The 16,484-nt window shown below is 41.9% G+C and overlaps 1 protein-coding gene across 3 annotated transcripts in view; it reads left to right on the top strand.

The window, feature by feature from the left end:
* Nucleotides 1-740: 740 nt before the first annotated feature.
* The window catches only part of zbtb17 (zinc finger and BTB domain containing 17), a 51,417-nt gene continuing 35,673 nt past the window's right edge, over nucleotides 741-16,484 (top strand). The window contains exons 1-3 of one of the 3 annotated variants that reach the window (XM_034171949.1): nucleotides 741-913; nucleotides 3,739-3,998; nucleotides 4,148-4,327. The gene's annotated coding sequence lies outside the window, so the exon portion shown is untranslated. Of the gene's footprint in view, nucleotides 914-3,738; nucleotides 3,999-4,147; nucleotides 4,328-6,455; nucleotides 6,617-16,484 lie in introns of those variants that run through there. The other 2 variants (XM_034171948.1, XM_034171951.1) reach the window with 2 other exon arrangements.

Raw genomic sequence — 16,484 nt, 5'->3', positions numbered from 1 at the left:
GATTGGAGCACTTCAGTTCAAACAGATAGTTAAGTTTAAAAAAAGTATAAGTATAAAATCCTACAGGAGAGTGCCATTGAAAATCTTTATGTACAAATATAACATAAGAATATAAAATGATTATATTGCATGGGATGAATAAGTATTGAGATAGCATTTAAAGCACAGCGGGACAGTGATACATATACGCATATTGCACATTTCACAAAGAAATGAATCAAGTTATGAATTATGAAAAAATCTTTATTAATTTCTTAACTGTTAACAAGTCAGCACCAGTGGTCACCAGATGATCCATATTTAAAAAAAAAAAAAACTAATTTAACGCGACCTGGTAATTGTTATTAATTGTGCAGACAAACATAAAATAAATTAAAATTTGTTGTTGTTTTGTTTTTTCTTTTTAATGGTGACAAGTAATCATATACTTCATATATTTATTAATAACCTATTTAGCAGCAACCTGATTATTTTTAAACACTTACAGCAAATGAAATGCACTTAAAGCTTGACTTCATTTGAAAAGGCAACATTCTTTAAAAAAAAATAATTTCAAAGGTCTTGATTTAAATATTCTCAAAGTTGAAGACAAATAGATTTTAATCATAATTTAAAATGTTTGTTTGTTTTTTGCCACAAACTTATTAGACATGTTTTTGGTCGTGCCTATTGCCCCATCAAGCGTTCACAGTAGGTACAGCACTTACGGACATTGCGCGTGCTCAAGAGACACTTCCGGCTGGTCCCGATCAATCGATCAGAGAGAGGAAGATGACGACGGACGGATGTAGAGGAACACGATCGATCCCCGAAGAACTCGATTGGGTTTGTTTTTTTCTCAGGACGACAAACGCTGCGTAACGACGAGGAATCAGGAGGTTTGGAGCCGGAGAGAAGCTGTGCTATCGGAGAGGTAATGGTGCTGCAACTTTGTCTTAAAATGGCGTTTTCTAAAAGCAAAGAGAGATGAAAACAACACTCCGCCATTTCTCAGCATAGACCTGATCAATTCATCCCAGATAACAAAACTGCCAGGATGAAGGAATTGTAATCAAGTCACGTCAAACTAATCGCGCACAACTTTCAAAGTATTATCCGTATGGTCGGATTATTAACTGTAAACAACCCCTATTTAAGGAAGAGAGGACAACAACGGGCACCAAGAAAATAATTCTAATCCCGTATGAAGATAAATACATGAAAATTCAGTAAGGTATATCTTATATTCCAATTCTAAGGTGGAACTATGCCAGCAATTTCATGCGATTTTCACCATATATCAGTACTTTTTTTTAATAACAACATATTTTCATGACTACAGAAAGGTTATAGATCAAAAGCCAACTATTTTCTGCTCATAATGCCGCAAAAATGAAACAGATATCTAAAAAATTGGTTTCCTGAGATTTTTTTCACGCCCATGTCAGTAAAATGTAGCTGCTTGAAGCTTGTCATATATGATTTACTAGCTGGGGTACCCGGCGCTGCCCAGGTTAACCTGTTTTAGACATAAGCCAAATGCCAATCATTTTAATCACAACAACTGCCAAACATTTGGTTTTGTAATGCTGATGTCATGCACACACACACACGTACGTATGTATGTGTATATATATTTAAGTATGTATGCATGTAGGAGGTTGGGTCTCTAGAAATTAGACAATGAGAGAAAAACATTTTTTAATAAATGTTTGAAGCCAGCCTGTCTTAACTTTGACCACATCAGTTTTCAAAAAACAGATAATTTTATGAGGTGACACTTGTTTGAATTACACAGGCTGTCAAAGTTCATACTCTGGTTAAAAAAAAAATTAGGTAAAATGTGACTGTATCAAGTAACATGGTGACCTAATTGACTTTTATGTGTTGTGCACCATATGCAAACATGTTTTGGTGCTCTTTGGCCATTTGTGGAAGGACACTGTGCACTTCTGCTGCTGGAATCAGGCTATAACTCTCAAACCTAATGTCTCAGCTGCCAAGCAACTATGCAAAATCTTCCATGGGTCAGGATTAGAATCGGAGTGTGCACTGCTGCTGTGCTTTGCTGCATGCACACCACCACAGCACCAGTTTTTGGTCCATGATGCCACCCCCAGGAAAACAACCAGTCCATTCCCACTTCTCCAAAATAAGCATGTACTTGCTGCAGCGAGGTAAAATGTGGGCATCCCGTTGGCCTTCTGCAGCTACTGGAGTCTTCAGTCAACACTCAGGCATGTGCTGGCTGGAATTTGCTACATGGCCGGTATGTCAAAACTGATGCACCCCCACTGTGCAAGTAACAGGTGACAAAGGTTAGTGTCAGTTTGTACAGGGGTCAAAAGTTAAAGTTGCTCTAATTTTGATTAAAAAAAAAAAAGTCATGCCAATTATTGGTTTAGTTAATGTGGTTTTAAAAAGAAATAGTTTGCACCATGTGTCATGCTTAGTTATCATGTTACAGGGTAACATATGTCACATGTCATAGAATCCAATGGATGTTGAGATTGTTTGACCTTTACAGAACAAGTTTTCAACACAGTCAAAAACTATCCCATTTATTAATCCCAATCCTTTTAATAAATAGTAATCCTAATCTTTTTAATAAATGATCATATATCATGTTTAAGAAAGCAGTGTTTTCCATGTCATTTATAATCTATTAGGCTGTCTGTATAATGCAGTAACCATATATTTATTACTCTTCCAAGAGTGACAGAATTTTTTTTTAATAATTTTACTTAAAATTGGCTGTTTTCATGTCCTCATTTGCCCATGTGTGCAGTTAACTATCATTTGTTGTTATTATTATGTATTCTTATATATCTGAAGGTAATCAGACAAAAAATGTGGTGTTGTGACCAAGCTTTTGCTTTCTGACTGGTCATCTTTATTTTGTGGGCTGCACTGGTCCCTTTCCCACAAAACACCTCCACAACATGATGCAGCTTTGCTCTGCCTCTCAGTTTTCTAACTTAGTTCATTTGATATTGTTTCCCCACCTGAACAATCAATAAAAAGACATGTACAAAATGATAACCTAATTTGCTGCTTTACATTATACAAGTAATAAATGTTTAAAGTTCAATGGTACGAATATTTCACATGAAATATTCGTTCCATTGAAAAACATTCATTATTTCTTTAATATAACGGCTAAAATAGATCCATGTTATTTGATATTTTATTAATTTATAAACAACAGAAAAGTGACTTACATTTTGGTGTGCGTCACTGGTGCTTAACAGTCCAACACAAACTTTAAATAGGAGTCCAAAATTGTTCTGAGTCAACTTGCAAAAAAACAATTCTGACCATGTAGTGCGTGACGCCATCCACCGAATTCTCGTACAGGCTGCTGTCTGCTTTCCTCACTCCAGCGAAAAATCACGGCAGAAATTAGTCCAGCTTTTCATCCTAACAGCTCTTCATGCCTCCAGATGGCTTATGATGTAGTGGATTTGTTTTATGTGTTAGAAGAATTAGCACCGTCAGTTAGCTCATTCACATTGTCATCCGTCAGCGAAACAAACTCCGCCATGTTTAGCTAAACGCCGCTCCCAGTAGTGTGGGCAGTGGTCGCAACATGCAGTTGGTGCAAAATGCATGGAACCAAATTTGCACAGTAAATGGAACCAATTTGCACGCTAAATGCAACACAAATCGGATCCATGTCACCTGACATACAAAGCACCAGTCAAATGACAAGGATCCTCCCAGCCATTATATAATATCTAATGTGTTGCTTGTCTTCAGATCAGAGAGTGTTCCTCCTACCAGGCACTTGAGCAGCCTTGAAGCCTTCAGGACAATGGAGTTCCCGTGGCACTGCAGGAAGGTTCTGGAGCAGCTCAACTGCCAGCGCCAGCAGGGCCTGCTGTGTGACTGCACCTTTGTAGTGGACGGCGTGGACTTCAAGGCTCACAAGGCTGTACTGGCAGCGTGCAGTGCTTACTTTCATACAATCTTTTTGGACCAAAAAGATGTGGTGCATCTGGACATCAGCAATGCAGCAGGTGAGTGTTAATCAGTCTGTGGACTCCTTAAATATGCCAACACAATGAGTTTTTACAATACATTATATTTAATTCACAATCCTAGTGCTTCATTGATAGTGAATGTCCGCACCTTTGCTGCTGTCTGACCACTCTCTTTATCTTTGCAGGTTTATCTCAGGTCCTGGAGTTTATGTACACAGCTAAGCTGAGTTTATCTCCTCAGAATGTAGAAGATGTGTTGGCTGTTGCAAACTTTCTACAGATGCAAGAGATTGTAAATGCTTGCTCTCTGTACCAGTCAATGGCGAGTCCAGTTCCGTCCACCTTTAAGCTGGATTTTCCTGTTGGTGAGCATCATTTTTATATGGTCATTGTTGGAAAAGTCTGCTCCGTGTAAGGCTGGAACAAACATAATTATTAGTTTTCAAATGGGAACATAATGTTTATGTATGTCTTCAAATCTGTACTCGTTATTATCTCCAGCAAGGAAGTAAAAATTTTACCTGTGTCACTTTATTGATTTGTTAGCACTGACTCATTAAAACTCATTGACCCATTTTCAAAAAAGCTTGGAAAGAGATGTAGCAAGTAAGATTTTAAATAAATTACAAAATTTTGGAAATGGGCCTGATTTTCACAAAACGTTTTGGTTGAGCTTGGAATATATATATATATATATATATATATATATATATATATATATATATATACACACACACACACAATATGTGTGTGTGTGTGTGTGTGTGTGTGTGTGTGTGTGTGTGTGTGTGTGTGTGTGTGTGTGTGTGTGTGTGTGTGTGTGTGATCCTGCACCAAAGGCCATAGCTCAAAAATAGGGCAGGATTTATTTTCATCTCACAAAATTGGAGGGTTTTTTTTTGGGGGGGGGGGGGGGGTAGTTGAGCAATTTTTAACAAACGGAGCTAATGTATATTCAGTCATTTAGTGGTTTTAGCCTAATCTATGTCCATATGTACTATAGGCTAAAATGTGTTTCAGCAAGGCAGTGAATCCTAAAATCCAGGAAGGTCTGTATGTGTGTGAGTGATAGTGACAAACTTTTAAAAAATTTAGATATGTAAACTATATAACCTCTGTGGATCCATAGCTTCCACCTTCCACAGTTTGTCTCTTTTGTTGGAATCATCATGATGCCTTTTTTTATTGTACAATACTATAAATGATTCTAGGACAGTCACAGAATACTTTCCTCTTGTTTACATGAGGCTGAATAATTCATGTGAAGTAGCTGCACATTACCTGTGCCAATGAAGTTTTGTTGGGTCCGCCAAGGATGCAACAACGTCATCTGCATTTATTTATTTGTCTGTCTGTCTGTTAATAGGATTACATCAAAACTACTGCATGGATTTTGATGAGATTTTCACCACAGATAGATATTAGATCATAGAAGACTCCATTAAATTTTGGAGGTGATCCGGATCTGAATCCGGATTCTGGATCAAGATTTCACTTTATATACGCTTTGAAGGATTGCGTCAAAACGACTTCACGGATTCGCACCAAATTTGCACCACAGATGGATATTAGGGCATGGACATGGAAGACTCCATTAATTTTGGAGGTGATCCGGATCCAGATTCTGGATCAAGATTTCACTTTATATTGGCTTTGAAGGATTATGTCAAAACTACTTCATTGGTTTTCACCAAATTTTCACCACACATTGGTGTTGGGCCTTGGAAGACTCCATTAAATTTTGGAGGTGATCTGGGTTCTGGATCAGAATTTCACTTTGTAGACTTTTAAGGATTATATCAAAACTATTTCATGGATACCACATCACTATGTAAAATCAAGATCAGGAAGATACTATTTTGTTTAAGATTGTGAATTAAAGGACATGTCGAATGTGTTTTAACATCCCAGTTATCAACACAACATCAAAGTACTAATGATTGTAAGTCTCCTTGCTTCAGGAGAGGAATAAAAAACACCAGAAACCACTAATTATGAGCGCATGTATGCAGGGAAACAGGCACATTTGCAAAATACATCTCACTCGGCAATTCTCTGCATTTCTCTGCTTATGATGTAGTTAAGGGCAAAACACAAACATCCCAGACAGAGAGAGGCTGAGCAAAATGAATGAGGTTATGCCTGATAGCAAAGCTTCTGAGCTTTTCTTTGAAAGCAGTGTCTCAGATTTACAGAGGAGACGACACATTTCACCCTGAAACTCTTAACTTTTTCAGAATCTTTCAGATTTTGGAACTTAAAAGTGTTGTGACGGTGCTGTTTGAGCCACAGCTGCTGGTTTAGTGCTTCAGACATGACTGGACACGCAGAAATATGTCTCGTATTGGAAAAACTCAGAAGATGCTATCTTCAGGAGATAATGGACTCTCTAATGTGCCACAATCCTGACAGAGGTTTTTTTGAAAGCAGAGCTGCGATTGGACATTATGCGTGCGCGATCAGAACCTGAGAGCGAGTGGACCTGGACATTATTCTCTGGCCGAGTGGAACTTGTATCCATAGCCAAAGATAATTTTCAAGTTTGGATGAGTGGATTGTTCCATGCCTGGCGATCGCAGTTGCAATTGTGCATGCATGACGTGTGTGTGGGGGCTTGTTTTTGTTGTGGTGTAATTTGGAAATCTTTACACTGGGTGAGTGGAATATTAATTGTTTTTGGGGGTTTTTTCATCTTTACCTTGTGTTCTTTTCAATGGAGCTATTTACTTTGAGAGTGTGTGCGTGTGTGCAGCAGTTGTTTTAATCCCCAATTTAGATGGACTTCTGGCTGAATTTGAACAATATATCAATCAATCAATCAATCAATTTTTTTATATAGCGCCAAATCACAACAAACAGTTGCCCCAAGGCGCTTTATATTGTAAGGCAAGGCCATACAATAATTATGTAAAACCCCAACGGTCAAAACGACCCCCTGTGAGCAAGCACTTGGCTACAGTGGGAAGGAAAAAACTCCCTTTTAACAGGAAGAAACCTCCAGCAGAACCAGGCTCAGGGAGGGGCAGTCTTCTGCTGGGACTGGTTGGGGCTGAGGGAGGAGAACCAAGAAAAAGACATGCTGTGGAGGGGAGCAGAGATCGATCACTAATGATTAAATGCAGAGTGGTGCATACAGAGCAAAAAGAGAAAGAAACAGTGCATCATGGGAACCCCCCAGCAGTCTACGTCTATAGCAGCATAACTAAGGGGATGGTTCAGGGTCACCTGATCCAGCCCTAACTATAAGCTTTAGCAAAAAGGAAAGTTTAAGCCTAATCTTAAAAGTAGAGAGGGTGTCTGTCTCCCTGATCTGAATTGGGAGCTGGTTCCACAGGAGAGGAGCCTGAAAAGCTGAAGGCTCTGCCTCCCATTCTACTCTTACAAACCTAGGAACTACAAGTAAGCCTGCAGTCTGAGAGCGAAGCGCTCTATTGGGGTGATATGGTACTACGAGGTCCCTAAGATAAGATGGGACCTGATTATTCAAAACCTTATAAGTAAGAAGAAAGAATTTTAAATTCTATTCTAGAATTAACAGGAAGCCAATGAAGAGAGGCCAATATGGGTGAGATATGCTCTCTCTTCTAGTCCCCGTCAGTACTCTAGCTGCAGCATTTTGAATTAACTGAAGGCTTTTTAGGGAACTTTTAGGACACCTGATAATAATGAATTACAATAGTCCAGCCTAGAGGAAATAAATGCATGAATTAGTTTTTTCAGCATCACTCTGAGACAAGACCTTCTGATTTTAGAGATATTGCGTAAATGCAAAAAAGCAGTCCTACATATTTGTTTAATATGTGCTTTGAATGACATATCCTGATCAAAAATGACTCCAAGATTTCTCACAGTATTACTAGAGGTCAGGGTAATGCCATCCAGAGTAAGGATCTGGTTAGACACCATGTTTCTAAGATTTGTGGGGCCAAGTACAATAACTTCAGTTTTATCTGAGTTTAAAAGCAGGAAATTAGAGGTCATCCATGTCTTTATGTCTGTAAGACAATCCTGCAGTTTAGCTAATTGGTGTGTGTCCTCTGGCTTCATGGATAGATAAAGCTGGGTATCATCTGCGTAACAATGAAAATTTAAGCAATACCGTCTAATAATACTGCCTAAGGGAAGCATGTATAAAGTAAATAAAATTGGTCCTAGCACAGAACCTTGTGGAACTCCATAATTAACTTTAGTCTGTGAAGAAGATTCCCCATTTACATGAACAAATTGTAATCTATTAGACAAATATGATTCAAACCACCGCAGCGCAGTGCCTTTAATACCTATGGCATAGCCCTAATCTCTGTAATAAAATTTTATGGTCAACAGTATCAAAAGCAGCACTGAGGTCTAACAGAACAGCACAGAGATGAGTCCACTGTCCGAGGCCATAAGAAGATCATTGTAACCTTCACTAATGCTGTTTCTGTACTATGATGAATTCTAAAACCTGACTGAAAGCTCTTCAAATAGACCATCATCTGCAGATGATCAGTTAGCTGTTTTTACAACTACCCTTTCAAGAATTTTGAGAGAAAAGGAAGGTTGGAGATTGGCCTATAATTAGCTAAGATAGCTGGGTCAAGTGATGGCTTTTTAAGTAATGGTTTAATTACTGCCACCTTAAAAGCCTGTGGTACATAGCCAACTAACAAAGATAGATTGATCATATTTAAGATCGAAGCATTAAATAATGGTAGGGCTTCCTTGAGCAGCCTGGTAGGAATGGGGTCTAATAAACATGTTGATGGTTTGGATGAAGTAACTAATGAGAATAACTCAGACAGAACAATCGGAGAGAAAGAGTCTAACCAAATACCGGCATCACTGAAAGCAGCCAAAGATAACGATACGTCTTTGGGATGGTTATGAGTAATTTTTTCTCTAATAGTTAAAATTTTGTTAGCAAAGAAAGTCATGAAGTCATTACTAGTTAAAGTTAATGGAATACTCAGCTCAATAGAGCTCTGACTCTTTGTCAGCCTGGCTACAGTGCTGAAAAGAAACCTGGGGTTGTTCTTATTTTCTTCAATTAGTGATGAGTAGAAAGATGTCCTAGCTTTACGGAGGGCTTTTTTATAGAGCAACAGACTCTTTTTCCAGGCTAAGTGAAGATCTTCTAAATTAGTGAGACGCCATTTCCTCTCCAACTTACGGGTTATCTGCTTTAAGCTACGAGTTTGTGAGTTATACCACGGAGTCAGACACTTCTGATTTAAAGCTCTCTTTTTCAGAGGAGCTACAGCATCCAAAGTTGTCTTCAATGAGGATGTAAAACTATTGACGAGATACTCTATCTCCCTTACAGAGTTTAGGTAGCTACTCTGCACTGTGTTGGTATATGGCATTAGAGAACATAAAGAAGGAATCATATCCTTAAACCTAGTTACAGCGCTTTCTGAAAGACTTCTAGTGTAATGAAACTTATTCCCCACTGCTGGGTAGTCCATCAGAGTAAATGTAAATGTTATTAAGAAATGATCAGACAGAAGGGAGTTTTCAGGGAATACTGTTAAGTCTTCTATTTCCATACCATAAGTCAGAACAAGATCTAAGATATGATTAAAGTGGTGGGTGGACTCATTTACTTTTTGAGCAAAGCCAGTAGAGTCTAATAATAGATTAAATGCAGTGTTGAGGCTGTCATTCTCAGCATCTGTGTGGATGTTAAAATCGCCCACTATAATTATCTTATCTGAGCTAAGCACTAAGTCAGACAAAAGGTCTGAAAATTCACAGAGAAACTCACAGTAACGACCAGGTGGACGATAGATAATAACAAATAAAACTGGTTTTTGGGACTTCCAATTTGGATGGACAAGACTAAGAGACAAGCTTTCAAATGAATTAAAGCTCTGTCTGGGTTTTGGATTAATTAATAAGCTGGAATGGAAGATTGCTGCTAATCCTCCACCCCGGCCCGTGCTACGAGCATTCTGACAGTTAGTGTGACTCGGGGGTGTTGACTCATTTAAACTAACATATTCATCCTGCTGTAACCAGGTTTCTGTTAGGCAGAATAAATCAATATGTTGATCAATTATTATATCATTTACCAACAGGGACTTAGAAGAGAGAGACCTAATGTTTAATAGACCACATTTAACTGTTTTAGTCTGTGGTGCAGTTGAAGGTGCTATATTATTTTTTCTTTTTGAATTTTTATGCTTAAATAGATTTTTGCTGGTTATTGGTAGTCTGGGAGCAGGCACCGTCTCTACGGGGATGGGGTAATGAGGGGATGGCAGGGGGAGAGAAGCTGCAGAGAGGTGTGTAAGACTACAACTCTGCTTAATATATCAGTATTAAGCTTCTAGACTCTCAAATGTCATAAAACTGTCAATCTCTATAAGGGACTTTTTAAAAGAGAATGTTGAATAATCCCTTAAAAAAAAAAAACAGCTGACATGCGGGTTAAAACGGCTGTTACGCTGTTTTAACCCCCATGTCAGCTGTTTAGTGCCACTTAATGGATGTGGAATGTCTCCATGATGACACAGATATATTTATTAGATTTGTCAGTTATATACTACACTTATTAGCGTTTTTAACAGGCTGCATTTATGACTAATTGCTGCAGGTGGACAAAACCTTCGCATAGCTGCTCCTTTTACCGTGACTGCATCAAAATGTACAGTTATCACTTAAAAACAAGTTGTCATAACACAACATCACACTTGTGTAAACTTTGGAATTATTCTGTGCCTCAGCTCATTGAAACGCATGCTGGGATGCTTCTAGTAACTACGTCATCTGTCAGAAACACTCGAGTACTCACGAGTACTTTGTGTTTGAAAGTCTCCGTAGCTGTTTGCTGCAAATGCCGTATACTTTGAAACCGGTCACGGAAGTGAACAAAGTAATCCTGGTGGATCATGGGATGGTCACTAACAGCCTAAATCTAAATTGTTATGATTTCAGTGCGGCATGTCCTTTAAATATCAGATCTTAATCAGTCAGACCATTCTAGATCAGTATTCAATTATTGCATTGTGTTGTGAAATGCAGATCCAGGCAAAGTCCGGGTTACAATGTGAATCACATATCTTTTATTTTGAAGATATGTGTATGTCAGAAATCTCCGATTGCTCTTGTTTTCAGTGCTGTATGGCTGTCTGTCTGTTAGACAGCAGAATATCTCAAAAAGACAATACATTTATGAAACTTATTACAAAGTTAGCCATTAGGCCAAGGGAGGACCTGTTTAAGTGTGATGGAAGTTGTTGGGACAGATCTTGCTTTCAGTCATTGTTCAGAGTAACGTAAGCATTAAGTGTTGGCTAAAGTAATAGAATTAATTTAGCCAACTATGAAATTAACCATGTAATTTTAATTTGGTGAAATAACTGATTGATTGCAAATACGTTAGTAACTAGGAAATGTAAAAGTAGCTAACCTAAGTGATTTAGAGTAACTAAGGGTCTTGAGGTAACAGAAATTCACTAACTGGTTAACCTGAGAATATCTGGAAATAAGTAGGTACCTGTAACTGAGTAATTTAAAACACCCCTTTGTTCCTTGATCTTTGGTCTTTATTGCTGAGATTAGATGATGATTGTTTTAACCCAGGGGTGGGCAACGAGGGCCGAGACACTGCAGGTTTTTCTTGCAACCAATCACCTCAGCAGGTGGGTTGCTGATGAGCTTCTACCTTGAACATAAACACCTGGTCGTCTTGAAATTACCGGCTGAAACACCTGATCATTAATGAAATCACCTGCTGAGGTGACTGGTAGCAAGGAAAACCTGCAGTGCTTTGGCCCTTCATGGCACATGATTGCCCACCCCTGTTTTAAGCTGTCAGCAGAATCAGGATGAAAGTTCTTTGGAATCATCTGACTCAGCATAGAAGACAAAGGACATCACTTGCTTGTTAATTTTTCAAGAGTGTCAATTAATAGAGCATGTGGAAGAATAAATTAGGAATATACAGTCATACTTAGAATTACTGGCACACTGATGGTGGTGTGAAGGGAAGAAGTAAGTCCTTTTCACTTAGTGGCCATGGCAGTTCTGAGATGGATCTGCATGTTGATGTGGCGCAAATTTTATGCCGGATGCCCTTCAAAAAGGGGCTCCACATTACATGGTGAATCGGCAGGAGTGGTCTTGAATTGTGAACCCTCTGTTCCGGAAACAAGCACGCGAACCACTTGGCCACCACCCCTGCCCAGAGTGGCAAATGGAAGGACTTTCTTAGAAAGAAAACATGACATTTCAACTATGGTTTGCTAGAAGGCACATGAGAGCCCGAAGCCTCAAAGTGTACAGTTTTTGAAAATGGAGCGTCTGTTAATGCATATTTTTGTTAAACCCCTTGAAATACAGTTAAAGGTCTGTACTACAAGAACATCATGAGTCTGTCATGTCAACTCCATTAGGGTGGTGTACAGACACAAAAATACAAGAATCGTCTAACTGTCCAAATACGTATGTACCTGATTGTAAATAACTTCCACAAACATAAGGGGCACATATGACATTTTCAATTTTTTTAGTCTTTGTCCCTGATGTGTGCATGAAATTAACCTGTTTATGCCCACATTTTTTTATAAGTGGAAAAAGTTGCATTGGTACCTTTGAGATTTTTTTTTTTTTATTGTGAGTACAAATTGACAGTGATACACTTCGGCAGCATTTGTTGCCAGTGGGGCAAAACGGGTTAAACTGATAAATGAAAACGGGCAGAAAGTGCAGGAAGTTTCTGGTTCAAACCCCACCCCTGTCCATTCTCCATGTACAACCCCTGGCAAAAATTATGGAATCACGGCCTCGGAGGATGTTCTATCAGTTGTTTATTTTGTAGAAAAAAAGCAATTACAGACATGACACAAAACTAAAGATGCAGAGGACAGAGTGAGATGGATGGAAATGATGCTCTGCTGTGGCGACTCTAACAGGAGCATCCGAAAGGAGAAGAGGAATGCAAAATGTGCCGTGTTGGAAAATCTGAATTTCTTTGCCCCTTTTCCAGACTAGCCCAGTTGGGCCCAGTATAATGCCAGCCCCTGTCTGGTTTATACAACCCTGGCAAAATTACGGAATCAACCGGCCTCGGAGCATGTTCATTCAGTTGTTTAGTTTTGTAGAAAAAAAGCAGATCACAGACATGACACAAAACTAAAGTCTTTTCAAATGGCAACTTTCTGGCTTTAAGAAACACTGTAAGAAATCAGGAAAAAAAATTGTGGCAGTCAGTAACAGTTACTTTTTTAGACCAAGCAGAGGGAAAAAAAATATGGACTCACTCAATTCTGAGGAAAAAATTATGGAATCACCCTGTAAATTTTCATCCCCAAAACTAACACCTGCATCAAATCAGATCTGGTCGTTAGTCTGCAACTAAAAAGGAGTGATCACACCTTGGAGAGCTGTTTCACCAAGTGGACTGACATGAATCATGGCTCCAACACGAGAGATGTCAATTGAAACAAAGGAGAGGATTATCAAACTCTTAAAAGAGGGTAAATCATCATGCAATGTTGCAAAAGATGTTGGTTGTGTTGTGAAAGTGTAGTGACACGGACCCACAACAGGGGGCGTAAATGAACGGACAAGAAAGAGTCAAATATTAACACTTTACTGTTATGAAAAGCACAACCAAACACAGCAGATTACAGAATGTGTACAATAGTCAACAAAGGTGACGTGTGGGCAGGCTCGAGGATAGAGGACGTCTGTCCTGAGAAGAACCGGAACCACACGATTTCCTCCGCCACCGAACCTGGAGAATACTGGAGCCGCCAAATCCCGAAAACCCCAGGTGGCCACCGTCTCCGAGTGTCGGATCTGGTACTGTTGGCGAGGAGCAGAGACAATCAGATGTGGGTGTGTGAACATCCAGTAACAACAATGGTGGAAATTCCACCTCCACCTCTCATACAGAAAGCTGGCACCTGCAGTAGTATGTGTACTTATCAAAGGTTTGGAGTGAAGACGTCAGTCCAAACCCAGCCTCCAGCTGCAAGCACTCACAAAACCTACTGCAAAAATAACACAAGCAAACACTGTCTGTGGTAGACAAAACAATGGCTGAAAACAAAGTACCTCCTAAGGTAGACGATATCTCGGCAACGAGGTGGAGATGACGTCTGGCCTTTATGGAGTGGGATGATGAAGTGTAGATGGGTGACAGCTGTCAAGAGATAATGAGTGACAGCTGTCACCCCCGGCTGTGTCCGTGGCAGCAGCACCCTCTCGTGCCTGAAGCCCGCACTTCAGGCAGGGCGCCCTCTGGTGGTGGGCCAGCAGTACCTCCTCTTCTGGCAGCCCACACAACAGGACCCCCCCCTCAACGGGCGCCTCCTTGCGCCCGACCAGGTTTATCCGGGTGACGGCGGTAGAAATCGGCCAGGAGGGCCAGATCCAGGATGAAGCTCCTCTTTACCCAGGAGCGTTCTTCGGGTCCATACCCCTCCCAGTCCACCAAATACTGGAACCCCCGGCCCATCCGACGGACGTCCAGGAGCCGGCACAATGTCCAAGCCGGCTCCCCGTCGATGATCCGGGCAGGAGGCGGCGCCAGTCCGGGAGCACAGAGAGGTGAGGTGTGGTGAGGTTTGATTCTTGACACATGAAAAACCGGGTGGATCCGCAGTGAAGCTGGGAGTCGGAGCTTCACTGCGGCAGGACTGAGGATTTTGAGGATTTTGTACGGTCCAATGTACCTGTCCTTGAGCTTTGGAGAGTCCACCTGGAGGGGGATGTCCTTTGTGGATAGCCACACCTCCTGCCCGGGCTGTAAGTAAGTAAGTAAGCTTTGTTTATAAGCGCCTTTCACAGACCAGGGTCCAAGCGCTGCACATGGCATACAAAAATAATCTAAAAATAACATACGAAAACAATAAAATACAATATTAGGCTAAAAAGCTAACTTAAAGAAATGCGTCTTTAGTTGCCTTCTAAGTATCTATACAATCCAGAGAACGAAGGGCACAGGCTAGGCGCCACTGCTTTAAAAGATCTGTCCCCGCGAGTTTTAAAACGGGTCAGAGGAACCATCAACAGGTTCTGATTGGACGACCTGAGGCTCCTGGAGGAAGCATAAGGCTGGATCAGGTCCCTGATGTACTCCGGTGCCTGGGCTGGTAAGCAGGGGCCGGGGACTGCCGGCGGTCTGCATGGGTCTTCGCCCTCGTCCGGGCCTTTACAAGGCAGAACAGGCGGAGCGCCATTACCCGACGGCACTTCCGCAGGTGGGCCTGGACCGAGGGCACACCGACCTCTCCCTCCACCACGGGAAACAACGGGGGCTGATACCCCAAACACACCTCAAATGGGGAGAGGCCGGTGGCAGAGGACACCTGCCTGTTATGTGCGTACTCGATCCAGGCCAGATGTTCACTCCAGGCTATCGGGTGTGCGGACGTCACACAGCGCAGGGCTTGCTCCAATTCCTGATTGGCCCATTCTGCCTGTCCATTGGTCTGCGGGTGATACCCGGACGAGAGGCTCACAGTGGCCCCCAGTTCCCAGCAGAAGCTCCTCCAGACGTGTGAGGAAAACTGGGGATCACGATCAGAGACGATGTCGGTAGGTATCCCATGCAGACGGACGACATGGTGGACCAGGAGGTCTGCAGTCTCCTGGGCCGTGGGGAGCTTCGGGAGGGCCACGAAGTGGGCCGCCTTGGAGAATCGGTCCACTATCATGAAGATGGTCGTCATACCCTGGGACGGCGGGAGGCCCGTGACAAAATCCAGACTAATGTGGGACCAGGGGCGATGAGGCACAGGAAGTGGCTGAAGAAGTCGCTGTGCCTTCTGGTGGTCTGCCTTGCCCCTGGCACAGGTGGTGCAGGCCTGAATATATTCCCAGACGTTGGCCTCCAGGGACGCCCTCCAGAAGCGCTGCTGGACCACTGCCACGGTCCTTCGCACCCCCGGATGACAGGAGAGCTTGGAACCGTGACAGAAATCCAAGACAGCAGCTCTTGCCTCTGGTGGGACGTAGAGTCTGTTCTTCGGCCCTGTTCTGGGGTCCGGGCTCCGTGCCAGGGCCTCCCGGACGGTCTTCTCCACGTCCCAGGTGAGGGTGGCCACGATAGTGGACTCCAGAATGATGGGCTCCGGTGGATCCGACAGCTCAGTCTTGACTTCATCTTCATGCACCCGGGACAAGGCATCCGATCTCTGGTTCTTGGTCCCGGGGCGGTAGGTGATCCGGAAGTCAAAACGCCCGAAGAACAGTGACCAGCGGGCTTGCCTGGGGTTCAGCCGCCTGGCGGTCCTGATATACTCCAGGTTCCGATGGTCAGTGAAAACCGTGAATGGCACAGACGCTCCCTCCAACAGGTGTCTCCACTCCTCAAGCGCCTCTTTCACCGCAAGGAGTTCTCGATTGCCGACGTCATAGTTCCGTTCAGCCGGGGTCAACCTGCGGGAAAAATAGGCACACGGGTGAAGGACCTTATCGGTCTCTCCGCTCTGGGATAGCACGGCTCCTATCCCTGAGTCAGAGGCGTCCACTCCAACCACAAACTGGCGGCTAAGGTCAGGCTGCACCAGCACTGGTGCAGTCGAGAAC

The sequence above is a fragment of the Thalassophryne amazonica genome, chromosome 6 (genome assembly GCF_902500255.1).
Source record: "Thalassophryne amazonica chromosome 6, fThaAma1.1, whole genome shotgun sequence".
NCBI classification, from domain to species: domain Eukaryota; kingdom Metazoa; phylum Chordata; class Actinopteri; order Batrachoidiformes; family Batrachoididae; genus Thalassophryne; species Thalassophryne amazonica.
Note: the sequence above shows the minus strand (reverse complement) of the source record. Positions and strands in the feature narration are given on the sequence as shown.